The sequence below is a fragment of the Quercus robur genome, chromosome 5 (assembly GCF_932294415.1).
Source record: "Quercus robur chromosome 5, dhQueRobu3.1, whole genome shotgun sequence".
NCBI lineage: Eukaryota > Viridiplantae > Streptophyta > Magnoliopsida > Fagales > Fagaceae > Quercus > Quercus robur.
The window spans coordinates 62,190,413-62,209,689 of record NC_065538.1 but is presented as its reverse complement, the minus strand read 5'-3'; positions in this window follow the sequence as shown (position 1 = coordinate 62,209,689).

Here is a 19,277-nt window from a genome sequence, read left to right as displayed (position 1 = left end):
AGAGAGAGAGAGGAGGCATTTGTTGTCTTGATAGAATAATGTAGGGTGAGGTTGAAATGTATGGAAAACTCTAAAGACAAAGTACTCATTACAATATGCTTGAGTGTCAATATTTTACGAAGTTTCCGTGTTGGTCACATGTGTAAATATTATATTTCAATCACAAGTGTAAGGATTTAGGTGTGTTCGTACAAAATATTTGTATCAGTGTGTGAGAGATGAAATGAATGATTCAATGAGAGAGTGAGTGTCTTATTAATGAATTTAGATCAATTGATTATGATGTAAAAAGTAAGATTGAAAAGGATTAGTATTAATCTGGCTAAGTGATTGCTTAGCAAACAAGTAAAAGACTAAAAATACTCACTCAACAAAATTCTTCTTGCTACTATAGCAAGTCAAATGAACACCTATAGTATAATTCTCTGGTCTCTATCGCTAAAGAAACTAACTCTTCTTCAAATGGACTCAGCCATTCAACCACTTCAATGATAGGTTCTCAAAAGAAATAGAAAAGTTATTTGATTTACTTGCTTAGAGGTTTGATCACAACTATATTTATGATTTTACTTTTCTTTCTTTCTTTTTACTAAAATATTGTAAATGACTCTTAAGTCTTATCTTTATTTGAACTTCGTATTAGCATTTTTAAATTAGTATTTTAAACTTTAAGTAATGATTTAATATGACCTTTTCAAATGTTATAGATTTAATTACTTAATGCATCTAGCAACTTAATGCACCTTTTCACATGCTCAGCACTAGCTACCAATGAATGCAAATCTTTTATACCATATTCTATATTCCATTTTATATTCTACCAATCAAAATTTGTCATGTGTTTATTTTTTTTCATTTTACACTTTAGCTATTTTATAAAAAAATTTAAACAAATACATGACAAATTATGATTGTTAGAACACAAAAAATTGTATGGAAGATTTATATTCGCTACCTATACCATCTGAAACTAGCGAGAAAGCGTGTAACATTAGTGTATGTATGTATATATAAAGTTTGTTTCAACTTTCAATACAATGAGTCCAATGAGGAAGAAAGTTTGCCGAAATTACCAGCCTGCAGACATTTCTACATATGTCCTTGGGACCTTGACAAATTCAAAAGGAAAAAACTGCAAATGGATAACTCTTAAGAATTAATTGGATTTCCTGGCTTTAACTCTTTAGGCCTTGCTCAATACTCAATATATGCTCTGGGATTTCTACGCGTAATAAATTGCATCCGATCTTTTGTAGACTTACTTTTTTTTAATGAACCCGATCTTTTGTAGACTTATGAGATAAGATATTTTAACCATTCAATTAGTTTACACCAATGCAATAAAGTTTCTCATGATAATAATATAATATAATATATATGTCAAATTCCGAAAAATACCAAACTTGTCTTTGTTTTGTTTGATGTGTATGTATACTAGTTGAACTGGTACAGATTTTGATCTTAGCCTAATATGAATTAAGAGAGCTTTCTCAACACTATTGATGTCACTGAAGGAATATTTCATTTGCTGCTTCATGCCAGAATGCACATATATAATATCTCTCCTATTTATTTTGGGTAATTAAGACCCACTTTGTTTTTTTTTTAATCTAAGATAAGACCCACTTAGTTTTTTTTTTTTTTTTTTTACAACATAGAATTCTACTCTAGCATAATCTAAATGTATATGTATATGAAGTCCCCTTTTGGAGACTTGAACTCCGGTCATTGCCCCCCACACCCCACAAGCACTTATACTTGTGGAGTGATTATTGCACGAAAGGGTATGCGGCGGTCACTTAGTTTTATTAGCTAGGAGTTGGGGATATATGGGAAATGCATTGATTGTGAACTCAAAAGTCACAAATGCATTATGGGACTCACCTAAAATTATTCTAGGTGCTCCGGAAACATAAAAGTATAACATGTTACTTCCATCATGAATCATGTAATTGTAGGATAGTAATTTTGGTGTTAATGCATACAGCATACAGGGGAAAAACTATATTTATAAAATCTCTCTAATAGCAAGTAACAAGTAGATTCTAGTTGATTCTTTAAAAAATATATACATATAGTAGATCCCAATTCATATTTTCAAAATTTAGCTCCTCAAAGGACAAACTTTCCTTAAGAAAGTATCTTAAACATGTTGTGGGCCCATATGTCAGTCTCATAAATGTCTTATATGTCTGGATCATACAAGAATTTCTTTCCACCCCCTCCCTACGTCAATCTCAATTCTAGTTGTAGGACCCCACACATCAGTCTCACAAATATCTTATAGGCCCAACTCATACAAGAATTTCCCCACCCTTTCCTACCTCCTTCAATTGTGCTACAAGACTCATGCAATAAAACTGACAATTTTGAAAACAGAAAATTTAGCACTACAATGGGTCCAATTGGTATTCGTAACTAATAGTAGTTATTTTCAAAGTTCCAAATACGTTATTTGACATTTTTGACACACAAATGTGAAATCAAAAGAGATTCCTTTATTCATGAGCTTCAATATGACAACACAACTCCCATAGATTTTTTAAAACTTAGATATTTGAGATTTTTTAAATGTCTCTAAGAGGAGTCATGGTCACATTAATGCATGAAGCAAGAAATTCTTATCTTAATTACTACTTATATATGTGTGTCTGTTTCTACTTTCTACACAATGCTCAATTACAATGAGGAAGAAAGTGATCCGAAATTCATTTGCAGCCTGTGTGTGGTACATGGTATGCATTTCTACATTTGTCCTTGACAAATTCAAAAAAGAAGAAAAAAAAAAGGGCTAATCGATAACTCTAGGAATTAATTGAATTTCCTGGCTTAAACTCTTTAGGTCTTAAGCAATACTTCGAGTTTCGACACGTAATAAACTGCATAGGATTTTTTTGTAGACTTTATTGGACTTATGAGATATAAGACATTTTAACCATTCAACTAGTTTAAGCCAAATGCAATAAAAGAGATAGAAAGTGAGCAATTTAATTTAAGCACATGAAATCTTCACCTAAATGGCTAATAAAAACTGTCACAAGCTGGATTTGCCATTTTCGTAGAAGTGGGCTCATATCCATTATCATATGCCCCATGCTTGCAAATAATTCACAATGGTGAACTTCAAATTCAAAGGTTGAACCAAACAAAAAATAATTTTCATTTTTTGAGTTTGCAATTAGGTGCCAACTGACAAATAAGACACGAGAATATAATCTTATTTATTATTTATATTATATAAGAGAATTTAGTGTAGCTTTTAACTTTAGAGTATCTCAAATCTCTTATACAATCATCAAAAACTTTACCAGTTAAGCTAACTGGAACCCACATGTATTTATTTATTCTTGAATCTTTATATTATCTGCAAATTTTTTGCACATACTCTAGCCTACCAAAAGAGAAGTCTTAATTGGTTCCATTCCTAGCCCTCAGTGTGACAAGTTCATGGTTCCACAGTTTTACACCTGCCTTTAACTAGGTTTTAAAAGCCACTGAAGCCTTTTATTAGGCCTGAAAAGTAAAAGCAAGATTGAGATCCAGCAATAGCTAGCAATACCGGGTGTGATAATGCCTCTCATCTCATCCTTCCATAAATAATTTTCACTATCTAATTATTTATCCTTTCATCTTTTTATTCACTTTTTTTTTTTTTTTTTTTTTTTTTTTTTTTTTTTTTTTTTATATATAAAAGGGTTGAGATTAAAATTTATCTTTTAATATCAACCATTCAAAAATATTGCACTCTAAGTATTGCACCGGATCTTAATCCCATAAAAACAAATGGTGATCCTAGCACAAAATATTTTTCTTTTCATTTTGTTTTACAATTGCTTAAATAGTACGTTATGAATTATAATTAGAGTAATATAATTTTTATTTGGGTACATCATTAATGCTGCTTTTATTATACACAAATCATGTCAATAACCATAAGAAAATTTGTTAAACATAGTGTCTATGGGCTCATATAAGAACAACTTTATAAAATATAGCATCCTCAGCTAGAAATGATAGTTGACAATGGAGTGGCTTTTATTCAAGGGTCTATCTTGATCCAAAAAGTTAAAAACCACATTGCACTAAAAATCCTGGAACTATTAGGTATTTTACTTTTACAGGTTTACAGTTGGACCTTAAAAAAAATGGAAGGATCATGTTTCAACGGGAATTACAAATTGTAATTTCTTGGGCCATTTGGGTAAATATTGTTAAAATGTTTAAGAAAAAAGTATTCTGGTACTTGATTATCGATTGGTTCATTTGTGATCCATGGAAAACCGAAATTGGTGTGATACGTGACCTACTTTTCCACATCGGAATATTGGCTGATTGGCAAAAAGGCTTCAGTCATTTTAAGCAGGACATTAATCTAAAAAAAATAAAAAAGAAACATTCTTACTAGTTTATGCAAAAATCACCATTTATTTTAAATTAAAAAAATATACCTTTTTTTTTTTTCTATTTTAGTTAACCATTTTTTTAAACACTCATATGATCATCTATTATATACTCTATTTCATTAATATATCAATTTTTTTAATTTTTTAATTGTCTCTTTTTTCATACATAATAACTGTTATCTACCCTCTTTCTTTAGTCTCAAGAAAAAAAAAATATATATATATATATATATATTTTGCATAAGTTACACAGACTTGTATATTTGCTCAAACACCATAGCAAAATCTCATTTTACACAACAAATACATAAACTAATGTGGGTATTTTTTTAATTTATTTATTAGAATGATTGTGCCAATTTTTGACCTTATGCTATTTTACTCAAATAATTGAAAATGCAGACGTTTTCTGTCCTCCAGGAATTGAAAATGCAGCCCAAAAAATCTGTCACTTCTGGTCCTCCAAGAATTGAATGTACCTTAACATTTTCGCCTTTTGGAAGACCCAAATGTACATTATTCGGTATGCCATAGGTGCGACACTGACAGAGGAAAGACATGTGATCATGGCTTGGAAGATTGTTCAAGAATATGCAGATACTTTACTCAGCAAATACTAACCATGTGTATATATATATATATATATATGATATGAAAAAACCTATATGTCCTAAGTTTTCTTTAGTGCAACACTACAATACGTGCTTTTCATTCAAACGTGAAACAATAAGTGTGCAAGGAAGTGGCCATATGATGATATGCCCAGTCCTTGTCTTAGGGTGAAGTCCTTATCAGATAGATGTATGATCTATGTTTACTATGTTCTAATATTGTTCTTCAATATTAGACTTTGAATAAGTATAAGAAAACGCTTGTTCCACAATTTTTTCTTTTTCTTTTTTGCAATCATCAAAATATATATATATATATATATATATATATATATATATATATATATAAAAGAGGAAACTTTGTGTGGGAAAGCATGAGGCTCTACTAAGAGCAACCGCATCAATCCTTGGAAAATAGAAAAAGAGGCTACTTTTACACATCTTACCCAAAAAAACACCCACTTCGGTGCTTGCAAACCTTAGCAAATATCCACATTTGCTATAGTAACCGTGTAAATATACACGGTTACTATAGCTTTGTATAATAATACTTTATTATTTTTTTCTCTCTCTCCTCTATCAAACTACTTCTCTTCCTCTACGTCTACAACAACCCAGCAGCTTCCCCAACATCTACAACAACCCAGTGCGGCAAAATAAGGAGAATGAAGAAAAAAATAACCACCCAACCACCAAACCCAACACCACCACCAAACACCGCAACCTAGCACCACCCACCCAACCAACACCAACACAAATTATGTGAACAGTTGATAATCCACCACAAATTTTCCCAAAATCAACATAAAATTAACCCAAAATCAATGGAAAAGCAATTAGAAAACCCAACTCAAAATCAAGACAAACCCACTGGAAAACCCAACTCAAAATCAATCAAAACTCACTAAGAAACCCAATTCAAAAACAGTCCAAACCCACCAGAAAACCCATCCCAAACCATACTCACGTGAAAAGTCCAACGAAGCCGGATTTGCAACCCGATCTGTTGCCAATGCTACCGCCCGATCTACTGCCGCCTAATCTACTACCATCAGGTCTTCCACTGTTTCTACCGCCGGATCTTCCCAGATTTACCGCCGTATGTGAGTGTATAGGTTTGGGATATGAGAGAGGAAGAGAGTTGAGGTAGGATTGAGAGACTTGGAATTGATATTTGAGAGAGAGATGGTTAAGACTTTAGATGAGAGTAGATAGGTATTAATAAATTATAATAAAAAAAGAATGAATAATATTATTTAAGTAGAATAAATTTGTAAAATAGATAAACTGATGTAGGTATTTTGGAAATGTGGTAGTGTAAAATAGAAAAAGTAGGTTTTTAGTGTAAAATAGATGGAAAAATTTAACCAAACTGATGTGAATGCTCTAAGTGGCGCATTCTATGCAAAGAGAATTGAAATATTCTCAAGTGTCATGTCAAAGATAAGAACAAATTAAATATTGACTTTTTATTTTATTTGGTTTAATATTTCAAGATTTTTCTAATTAAAGAATAAATATTCTTTGCATCATTTTGTTCAATATTTCAAGACTTTTCATCCCTCACACATACATACAAAACTCTTTACATTTCAATTCACTATTTTCACCTCTTGCACTTCTACTCCTTTATATATACCTACCCATAGTCTTTCATGTCATCCCACCATGTCAAATATTGACAGATCAAAAACAATGTCATTTACCTTTAATCTTTCGATACCTAGCACTAATATTGTTTTTTCATCTAAGTCTAACCCGTATAAGTTGACTACAACCAAGAAAGAGGGGCTTACATTTTATATTGAGTGACAATGACAATTACAGTTTTGATATTAAGGTCAGACGTTGTGAATTCATGGGTTTTTTAATTTTTGATGATGAACTCAATACTAATAAAGTTTTATAACAATTATGCTATAATACATATGCAACATTCTCTAAAACCATCTATAGGGCTCTTGGGCCCAGGAGTTCATTATCTACCTGTATATTGGGCCTGTGGCCCAAGCCAAGGACAAAGATCTGTCTGAGAAGGAGAAGTCTTTGTCAGAAGAGAATGTGTTGATGAATAAAAATGTTGGTTTTAGTCATAATGGCTCAATAGAGTGGGCCAAGAATGAATACGTCCTCGGCTATACAAAGCCGAGGTCTTAAGAGATGGCCTACCAACAAGGGTGACGATCCCGAAAATTCAATTGGAGCGGATAAGCAATACATAGACATCAGATAGGGAGGAGTCCTAAAATATCTTCAGAGAAAGCTGCTACCTCCGCATTAAATGCACTGCAGCTAACTTTCTGGCCGCATTAATGTAGACGTGATGTTTGAACAGTGGATTTTAGCCTTACAGCTACTACATAAGGACTTATAGGGAGTGCTGATGGGATAAGTATCCACACCAACCGTCTGGCATGCACATGGAAGGTGGAGATGAAAAGGAAGGGCAATATAAAAGAAGAAGGGGTGAGTGAGAAAAGGGGAACGTAAAAATCAAGAAAGAAACATTGTAGCAGTTTAGAATCAAATTTGTAACATTGCCTAAGAATATTAAATAAGAACCAGCATCTTCGGACTTCGCCGAGAACGTTTTTTCTTCAGTTTACAATTGTATATTTTCATTCTTTTCTCATCCAACCTACCTAACTTGTTATTTGATTAACTAAAACCTAATTTTTTAACCCATTCTCTACAAATTCATTGTTTTTGGCTTTTTGGGCTTAAGTCCATTCATACCTTTGGACTAGGATTTCAAATCAGGTCCTTACACCATCTTATATAAAACACTACAATATTATTCGTGCATCGCACGAGTAACTTACTAGTCTATTATAAAATTGTAGGTTTTGAGTGAGAGAATAAAATAAGGAGAAAACTTGTTACACACTTGTGTGGATGCACACAAATATGTAATGGATATTAACAGAAAAAATAATTGTGAATTTATATGAAAGTAATTATTATTTGTGCACCACTCATAACTTATAACGTAAACAAGTTAGACATGAAAAAAGTTGTATCAAAGTCATTTAGCTTGTGGGTTCCAGTTAGCTCAACTGGTAAAGTCTCTGATGGTTGAATAAGAGATCTAGGGTTCAATCCCCGCCTACACCAAAAACTGATTGGTGTCTTGGTCTGATGATAAAGAGCTATCATCAGGAGCGGACGCCATAGGTTGAAACTCTAAAAAAAAAAAAAAAAAAAAAAAGTCATTTAGCTTTATTATTACGGAAAATGTGTTTTGCTTAGTGGCTCCTCTGGCTTGTCAAAAGGGTTAGTTTGGACTTGACCCACCAACTCTTTTTTTTTTTTTTTTTTTTGAAAGACAACTCTTTATTAAGATTGAGCCAGACTTTTCCTAATAAATAAAATGTTATTATTATATGGTTGTACGTAAACTTGTTATAAGGAGAATATGAATTTCAACATTGCAGTAAGAGAGCCTACACCACCTTCTTTTAAAGGACTCAGTTATGCTAAAACCGGAAAAAAAAATATATAGTAATTAGCAATTATCATAAAGTGAATGTGATAAATTTTAAATTTCATTTTATCTATAAAAATAATAAAAAAAAATAAAAAATGAGTCAAGATTGAAAATGAGTCTTGTCTCTTATGTGCTAGTAGCATGGGTATTAGAGCAATTACATCAGTTGATGTATAATTGTGCAAAATGAAAAAAAGGGGCTAATTTTACACAATTTGAGCAAAAAAACACCCACATCAGTGGGTGCAAAATTGTGCATTTATGCACAATTGCTACAGTAACCGTGCATATATGCACGGTTAGAGCAATTACATCAGCTTGGGCATAATTGTGCAAAATGGAAAAAGTGGCTAATTTTATACAATTTGAGCAAAAATACATCTACACCAACTTGTGCATAATTGTGCATTTATGCACAATTATGCACAGTTACTATAGCATGTGTATTTATTATTTTATTAATTTCCGTTCGCACCTTTTTTTCTCTCTCTTCTCCGTGCACAACGAACTCAGTTACTTTCCTCTCCTCATCTTCTTCTTCCTCAGATGCACACAAACACACCCACACCCACACACAAAAACATCCACACAAACAAATCAACACACAACACACCCACACACAAACAAACCCACACAGACAAACCAACAGAGAGATAGATCGGTTTACCAAAAAAAAAAAAAAGAGATAGATCGATGCTTGACTGGAACGATCGGTGCTTGTGGGTGAGAGCGGCGATATTGGAGAGGTTTGTTGAAAAGTGTGAGGCTTAACGGAGCCGTAGAAAAAGCCATTGTTGGCGAGCAATCTGGGTCGATGGGTCAAGAAAAAGATCCGAGAGGTTGGATCAGTAAGAGGGTTGTGGAGCTTGGTTCATGGATCGGCCGGTGAAGAAATCCGGTCGGCGTGGTTCGTGGATCGGCCGGTTGGGTTGGTAGTTTTTGAGAAAGAACGAAAGGTTCATGGATCGGCCGGTTGGGTTGGTAGTTTTTGAGTGGTGAAGAAGTTCGACCGGCGTGGTTCGTAGATCGGCCGGTTGGGTTGGTTGTTTTTGAGAAAGAATGAGAGAAGGTAGAAGAGAGAGAGAGAGAGAGAGAGAGAGAGAGAGATGGGTATAGAGAGAGAAACAAATCAGAAAAAAAATGGGCACAGAGAGAGAAAGAGAGAGAGAGAGAGAGAGTGCGTATTGTATGTAGGCAGTTGAGAAAGAAGGATATTTTATTGAAATATCGTGTAAAATAGATAAATTGATGTGAATGTTTTGTAAAAATGATAGTGTAAAATAGAAAAAATAGGTTTTAAGTGTAAAATAAACGGAATCTTATGTACAAGCTGATGTAATTGCTCTTACTGTAGCTTATGCATTTAATATTTTATTAGTTTTTTTTCTCTCTCTTGTCTCTACTCTCACTCTCACTCTCACCGGACTCTCTCCTTGTCTCTGCTCTCACCTCACCTCCCTCCCCCTTTTCCTCATTTGCTCTCACTCTCACCAATGCCGCCGGTCAAACCATGCCTTCACTACCGTCGATTTTGAGCTTCATCACCTTTTCGCTGATTTTCTTTGTCGGCGTCGGGATTCTGAGATTCTGGTCGGAACCCATTGAAGCGACATGACGATGCGATGAATGAGTGCTTCGCCGATCAACCTTCACAGTCGCAGCAGAGGAGGATCAACCTTTGGAACCCACTAAAGCGACGAGGCAATGAACGACGTGATGAACGAGTGCTTTGTCGGAGCTAAAATCTTAAGGTTTGTGTGGTGGTGGTTTGGGTCTGTGAGAGAGAGAGAGAGTTGTTCTAAGAGAGATGAGTTTGGGTTTCAGTGCTTTCAAATTGGGTCTGTGAGAGAAAAGTGGTGAGGGAGAGAACAATAAAAAATGGTAAAAGAATGAATATTTTATTGAATAAATGTGTAGAATAGATAAACTGATGCAGGTGTTTTGTAAAAATGAGTGTGTAAAATAAAAAAAGTAACTTTTTTTGTGCAAAATAGAAGGTAAATTTGCATCGACTAATGTAATTTCTCTTAGCATGAAAAGGTGAACTTTTGACCTCCATTTTAAATTTAGATGTGTCTTACGTATGCTCTTCCACTCACTGGATTTTCGTCATGTAGAGAATGTCTTTATTATTTTACTAAAGAAATCAATTTGGTGTCCATAGTTGGTGTCCCACGTGACTAAACAAATACAACCTTCTTCATCTTCTTCTTATTTATCTCTTATATTGTGAGTTGGGTTTGGGCTTGAACAGTTGGACCTCCTTTCTATTCAAGCAGGTTAAATGATTTAGTGTTTCAAGAAATATATCAATGCTACAAAAGAATAGGCATTAGCCCAAATCACCAGATGTAGACAAATTTATACCCTTAGTCAGGGGCGGAGCCAAGGGGGGCAAGGGGGTCAAGTGCCCCCCCTACTCCTCTTTAAAAAGTTTATAAGTACTGGCATGTAGAAGTCAGTAGAACTCCATCTTAAATGCTTTGCTAGTTTGCCCGTTCTGGTTTAAGAAAAAAAGCAGGAAACAGTCTCTAAAATAGCTTTGATGCCGAATAGAAAGGAGAACAGTTTCACAGCATTGAGAGATGTACGGTACTATTTAACCAACTACATCACTTTTGTTTAAAACATAAACTTTTATCAATTTCATAAAATACATAAATAAAATAAAATAAAAACTTTTATCATTTCCCAGATTTTAGCGTGTCACTATTCACGGAATTTTGATTGTTTATCCTTTTTTTTTTTTTTTTTTTAATTTCATTGAATTTCAATTGGTGGTGGGGGTTTTATATTTTATGCAATATATATATATATATATATATATATATATATATATATGTTTTGGAGCCTAACTAATTAATGTCCTTGTACCGTACTCAAATTCAAACTCTGGGTCTAGGTTTGTACTATAAAGTATAAACCCAATTTAAATACTTTGAAGAATTAATATAAAGCGAAAAGACAGAATTCTATATTTTTTTTAAAGCAATAAAGACAATATACCTATATTGTATACAACTTTAAAGGTATTAACACTTTTACATTGATTATTTTTTCAATTTATTACAAGGAACTAAATTAGATGTCTAACTTTATGTATTTAGATTAATATATCTTGCTTTAATTGTTACTAACTATTGTATAAATTAGTTATTTTTGTTTTGATATAAAATATATATTTGTAGTTAATTGAAATTATGGAGAATACATAGTATAATAATAAATCTTGCCCCCCCCAAATTGAAATTCTGGCTCCGCCACTACCCTTAGTACTATAGTCAAGGCCATATCTGTTAATGCTACAAAATGATGAGGGCCATGAGGCATTGGCCTAAATATATCATAATCTGTTGCTAATACTCACTTTAATTACTTGGTCACTATTCATCTATTAAACTAATACCTCTTCTTTCTATATGATACTCAACGTTAATGTTAATACAGCAATCATAAAAAGCAAGTTTATTCAAGGAATTGCCCGTCTGCATATTTATCAATGACCTTGAAGTGGAGACATGAATATTTATCAAGGCTTCATACAAATCATATGCTATTATCTCTTAATGACAGATTGTTTGACACACTAAAAGATGAAAATTCGCTCGTTACTTTTTCAAACTCACAACATATGTTTCTTCGATTTTATATACATTATAGATAGAATAGTACTGAGTCGTGACTAAGTTTGTAAAAATGTTGAGCATATTTTCGTCTTTTAGCTCGTCAATGCTTAAGATTTGAGGCCTTGGAAGATACATTTGTTGAAGCCTTGAGGTGAGAGTGGACGGTCTACAATTGTGAGTTCATTATAGAGAGATTTTGCTTTGGGAAGAAATTGAGTGACATAAAGATCACTTTGTTTAAGACTTTGTAATTTGCATTGCATGTAAATCTAAACGATACAAGTATTGGAAGCAGAGGCAAGTGATGTTTCAAGAGTGTAAATGTCACTCCTTGCCAGCACACTAGATAAATTGAAAAATTATAAAATTACTATATAATTTTAGAAGTTATGGTTGCGTCAAGTAGTTTCACTAGATAAATGGAATAAAATAAGCAAACTTAATGTTCAATAAAGAACCCATAAAGTGGATATACATATGTTTATTCATATTGTGTATACACATATGTTTATACATAAAAAATATATATATAAAAAAAAAATCCATTAAACTTCATATGAAATAGAAGTTTTTTTGTCCATTTCTTTGTGTATAAAAACTTCATCTATTATATTCAGCACTCATTCCTCTATCGCATTATTGTAGTCCATTTTGAAACTTGAGTTGAGCAAACTCAAGTTTCAAGTAGATAGCCGTTCACAGGGGATTGTCTAACTGAAAATACCACATTAGACTATCTACGTGAGAAGCTATCTACTTGGAACTTGAGTTTGTTAGACTTGATTTTCACTTGAAACCCAAGGTTCAAAAGACATAACTAAATAACTTCAGTAGTGGTCTATCTGTACTATTTTTTTTGTAAAAATTGAATATTTGGCAAAAAAAAAGTCTTATTTCCTATGGTTTATCTTTTCTTTTTTTATATTAAAATATAATGTATATACATGTTTATACATAAAAAATTCATGTGTTATATTCGTCATGCACTCTTTTGTTTCATTAATTATCCCCCATAAACTTAGTGCATTTGGATATTATATTCAAATGATCATATGCTAGTGAATACAAATTAAATTGCATCTTTTATTTACTTTAGTTTTTTTTTTTGTAATTTAAGATTCATGACCATTTCAATGACCAAACAACTAGGTCACTTAAGCCAGATGGTGATATCAACTTTATCTATGATAATAGAGGCTTTGTTAAGTCTGATATTGCTCCGAATCAGTAAGGTGGAATGGCCTGGCTTCGGTGTGCTGTTCAAGCGGTTGATGGCCTGCAAGGAAGAAAATGCGATCAAAGAGGAGACCGGAGAAGACCGGTCGAACCCCCTCCGATGGAGAAGTTAGACTCGTAGAGAAAGAAGTTCCAAGTGTTTTGGAAATGTGTCTGAGAGAAAATCTTACCTCTGTCGGGTTCAGACCGGTCCCTTATATAGGGAGCCTGGGGTGGTTATTTGTCCAATAACCTCCCCAGGATTTGTGGAAACCAACAACTCCGGAGTTAACTACCTCAACGGATATAAAATGGTAACTGCTAATGGAAGTTAACTCATTCGAAGGGTTTGTTGAGATAGTTGAAGGTTGCTGAAAGTCTAAGTGTTGAGGTCTCGTCCGTCTGGTGTAGGGTGGTTTAGTCGTCCAAGGATATTTAACGGTTTCTCATGGACGAACCTCATGGACGATCCTCATGGACGATCCTGTTGTCCATGGGAGACAAACTTATGGAGTGGTGGTATTATTCTTGGACGTTTCTCCTTCTTCTGGGTTGACTCTTGGATCAACCTGAGCTGTAGGATCTGGACGAACCATTTGGACGAGCTGGAGATGGATTATTTTCCGTTTCTCTATCAGTTGCCCCTTTGTTCAAAGGTTCGTCCAGGACATCGTTGTGATTTTAACCAAATTTCAATTTTTCGTACGCCACGTGTCGCGAAACTGTTGGTTGGCCAGTCGTGTCGATCTCGTTTCCCAAAAGAATCGCCACGTATCTATCTCTGAGTGGCGAGTGTCGTTTCGTTGACCCTGTTGCTGGGGCCTATAAATAGTACATTCTCTTTCATGCCCCTCACTTTTTTCCTCATTCTCTCTTCTGCCAATTTGTCCAAGATTCTCGTCTAGCTCTCGTCCTAGTTTCATCAGGTATTTCCTCTTTTCTTTTCTTTTTTCTTCTTTTTTTAGGTTCATTTTAAGTCTTCTACATTTCAAACATGTCTTCATCTTCTAGTTTAGAGAGAGAGATAGACGACTACCTGGACGGCTCTGAGAGTGAGGGTAGTGTAGATAGTTCGTCCTGTAGTGATTCCTCAGACGAGCATTACTCGTCTGGGGTTCCTGGCATTCCCTTAGAGGAATTTCAGGAACAACGACGTAGGGCAGCTTCTGGATCTAGGGCTAGTTCGTCCAGACAGCCATCTAGTCCTCCTCAAGACGAGGAAGAGGACGAAGAAGATGTAATCTATAGTTGTGCCCCAGAGGTAGCATCCACCTTAGACGGTGCTAAGTTAAAAATTCTTGTAGATAGATATCAAATCCCTAAAGAGCTTAACCCTCGTCTACCCAAGGTTGGAGAATGGTGTTGTACCCCTTCCTCTGGCATAGGAGTATATGCTTCTTATCTTTTAGCTGGTCTTAGGTTTCCCCTAAACTCTTTCTGTAGAGACCTCTTCCAAAGGTTGGGTATTGGGCCTAACCAGCTCAATCCCAATGGTTGGAGGACGATTGTAGCCATGCAAATATTATGGCGTGAGGCATTGGAAGGGGACCGTCCAATTACAGTGGACGAGTTCCTTTACTGTTATAAGCCCTCAGAGATCAAAAAATCTGCTGGCTTTTACCAGTTCTCGTCCAGGGGTTCATATTACAGTTTAATAAAGGGTCGTAGTTCGTCTGACCGGTTTTGGAAAAAAGAATATTTTATTATTTCTGGAAATTGGGCTGGGGACCCAGCTGATGTGGGTAATCCCCTCTTCCCACCTTTTACCAGCCCTCTAGGTCGCCTTCGTCCTGAGGGTATGTTTTTCTTTCTATTTTATTCTGTTTGTCCTTTTTTTTTTTTTTTTTTTTAAATTTTATCTGTCACTCGTCTAACCCTTTCTATTGGTGATACAGCTGTTGTTCGTCCACAATTGGATAAGTTCTTCTTGGATCGTATAGAAGTGGTTCGCACCTTTTCAGGAAGGACTTTCCACGACTTAGTTACTCTTAGTCGTCTAGCAACTTGGGGACTTGGTCCAGTTCCTACTGCTGAGAACCTAAGTCACGAGGAGGTCACTCGTCGAAGTAAGTGTCGTCCATTACATTCTATTATTTCAGCTTTCCTTTCTTTTTATTTTTTTAATTTTTCGAGTAATTTTTCTCGTCATAGAGATAAGCACGATGAGGGAAAACAAAGAGAAAACAGTGGCTAGCGGGGACGAGGATGTTGCTGCCCCAACTCCCAAAGTGGCTTCCGTCCAGGCTGGGAAGAGGAAGTCTAAGCCAATCTCAAGCAATGTGGACCTAGACGACCTTCCCAGTCGTCGTGGCCACAAGAAGCAAAAGTCAAGTAAGACTTCCCTTCCCAAGGTTCCTAAGTTCGTACCACCAACAGTGAACTTGGACGAACCTGTGGACGTGGAGCCCGTCCAGATAGTTCATCCTGTCCAGTCTGACCCTCCCCCTCCTCCCAAAGCTTCTCATAAGCCAAGCCCTTTAGAATCCTCTGATCGTCCACCTAATTTGGTTCTGGACGAGGGTTACTCATGGAGGACGTTCAAAGGAATCGTCACTGATCATGAAGTTAACGAATGTTACAACATGTCAGTGAAGGAGTTTGAACGCTCTGGCATCCATGACCTTTTCAAGGTAAGTTTATTCCTCGTCCTTGTGTATAAACATTTTATCTTGAATGAAATGTCTAACTCTTTCTCGTCCAAATACAGGCTATGTCAAAGTTTTATACAGCAACCTGTCAAGCCAAGGAGCTTGCTTCAGATGCTAAGACGGCCAAGGACAAGGTTAAGGAGCTAAGCCATGAGGTTTTGTCCAAGAAGGGGGAGGTCATTAGGTTGACCGAGGACTTTAATCGTCTACTGGGAAGCGAGACGAAGCTGAAAAACGATGTTGAGGAGCTCAAAGCTGACAACTTAGAGAAGGATACCCGCATCGTCCATCTCGAAGGACAAGTTTCAGAGCTTACCTCGTCTTTGGAGAAGGCACGTGAAGAGGCAATTGCTGCCTTCAAGAAGTCTGACGAGTATAAGAATCGTCTAGACAGTCACTATGCAGCTGGCTATGAAGACTTCCGTGCTGATGCCAAAGACGCATATCCTGATCTGGACTTCAACTCCTTCAAGCTTCCTCTTGCTACAGAGAGTTCCATGTTGCAGACGAGTTCCGAGGACGCCAATATCATGGACGACGCTAACACTGAAGTCAATCAGGACGACCCTAAGACGAGCTTGCCCAAGTGAAATCTATTTCTTTTGAAAATTTACTTTTATTTGCCTTTTCATGGAAGTGCCCGTTGTTTTGGGCTTTTTACTTCTTTTTTTCTTTTATTTTAAAGCTCATGCAAGTACAATCATCTCGTCCAGGATTATGGACGAGTTTTATATACATATTCAAAACTAAAGGGGTTTTTGGACGTTGGTCGTCCACCCTTTGAATTTCATGAAAGAAATGAATACTTCTATTTTTACTTCCATTGTGTTTGAATATATACGTTTTCAACTTTATGTATGAAATTTTTATTTTCATATCAGCAATGTGGTTCGTCCATCTAGGAATTCAGTTCACCTCGTCTTGGGCATGGGGGTGAATTTTATTACATCACCAAGATAAAGTAAATTGATTCCTTTTGGCTAGATTTTTCGTCATTCCAAAATTATGGACGATCATTTTGTCGTCCTTGACGATTAGACTTTTTAGCGATTTCTCGTCCAATGTAATGGATTGTTAAGCTAGTTTTGAAGTCTTTGCTCGTCCGCGTCTCGGACGAACACTTCTGGGAATTCATCTCGTCTTGAGGTCTAGACGAGTATGCCCTTTTCATCTCGTCCCATGTTCTGGACGAATGAAACTTGCTTTGTATTTAGCTTGGGTTTCATCTCGTCCTATGTTCTGGACGGATGAAACTTGCTTTGTATTTAGCTTGGGTTTCATCTCGTCCTGTGTTCTGGACGGATGAACCTCAATTTCATTTTCAGGTTAGGTTTCACCTCGTCCCATGTTCTGGACGGATGTACCTTTTCATCTTTCCTTTTGGAGAAAGGCTTATGGACGATATATCCTTGCGTCCAAGGATTTCATTCGTCCATGCCGGCTTTCTTTTTGCGGATCAATCTGAATGAACATATAAAGATTCCAATAATATATTTGAAAACAATATATATATATTTGAAAATCCAAACTTATGTAAACATTCGTCCACAGGCATGGCACATGCTCATTAGCTAGTGCCTTATTGAATTAAAAATACAAACCAACTCATCCATGAATAGCACAAAAGTGAAAACACTAATGTACTTTCTAGGGGATTATTAAAATACTTAAAAACACTTGACAGTAGTAAACACTTCTTCTCGTCCATACATCTCGTCCAAGGACACTGGTGAAGAGTCAGCACTTATTGATGGTACTTCCTGAGGTGCTCAACATTCCAAGGGTGTTCCAGCCTCTGCCCATCCAAAGCTTCCAAATAGTAGGATCCTTGCCTTTTGCAGTTGATAACCTTATAAGGTCCTTCCCAATTCGGGCCAAGTTTCCCGTAGGCCGGGTTTCTTGTTGCCAAGGTAACCCTCTTCAAGACGAGATCTCCGATGTTGAAACGCCTAGGCTTTACCATAGCATCATATTGTCTTGCCATGAGATTTTTGTACCTTGCTGTCCTTTGTTCTGCATTCATCCTGACCTCGTCCATAAGGTCAAGGTTGAGACGAAGCTGTTCCTCATTTTCTTCAGTTTGATACTTCCTCACCCTGTGGCTCGTCATGTGTACTTCTGCTGGTATAACTGCCTCGCTTCCATAGGCTAGCTTAAAAGGAGTTTCTCCTGTTGGAGTTCTCGCTGTCGTTCTATAAGCCCATAAAACACCTGGTAATTCATCCGGCCATATTCCTTTTGCCCCTTCGAGCCGAGTCTTGATGATCTTCAGCAAGGATCGGTTCGCTACTTCTGCCTGGCCATTAGCCTGTGGATGGGAGGGTGAGGAGTAATGGTTCTTCATTCCAAGTTGTTCACAAAATTCCCTGAAGGGTGTGTTGTCAAACTGTCGTCCATTGTCAGACACTAGTACTCTAGGTACTCCGAATCTGCATACAATGTTCTTCCAGACGAAGTTCTTGACATTCTGCTGCGTAATTTTGGCTAAGGGTTCGGCTTCCACCCATTTTGTGAAGTAATCTATTCCCACCACCAGAAACTTCATTTGCCGAGTTCCAGTCGGAAAGGGCCCCAAAATATCTAGTCCCCATTGTGCGAAAGGCCAAGGGGCCATCATTGGCGTGAGATATTCTGCTGGCTGTCTGGGAATGTTGCTAAAGCGTTGACATTGATCACATACTTTGACATATGCTTTAGCATCAGCTTGGATGGTTGGCCAATAGAATCCGCTACGGATGACTTTATGGACGAGTGATCTGGCTCCCGAATGGTTCCCGCATGCTCCTTCGTGAACCTCCCTCAACATGTAATTTGCCTCGTCCGGAGCCAAACATCTTAAGAGAGGCTGGGAAAAACCTCTCTTATATAACACCTCGTCCATAAGCACATACCTGGCTGACTTCACCCTGAGCTTCCTAGCTTCGTCCTTCTCTTCTGGAAGCCTTCCGTCCTTTAAGTATGACACTATCGGGGTCATCCAATTTCCTTCTCCCTCTATCTGCATCAGTTCTGGAAGGTCTATGTTAGGCATGTAGTGTACATCATTCATTTCGTCCAAGGCCTCATTCGCAGATGCTTCCTTCGCCAGAATATCTGCCTCCACATTCTCTTCCCTTGGGATTTGAACAAAATCTGCTTTTTTGAATTTCTTCACAAGGCGTACTACCTTCCTTAGATATTTCTTCATTCTGTCTTCCTTGGCTTCACATGTCCCATTGACTTGGCCTATGACCAATTGAGAATCTCCCAGGACAAGTATCGAGTCTGCTTCTACGGACTTGGCCAGT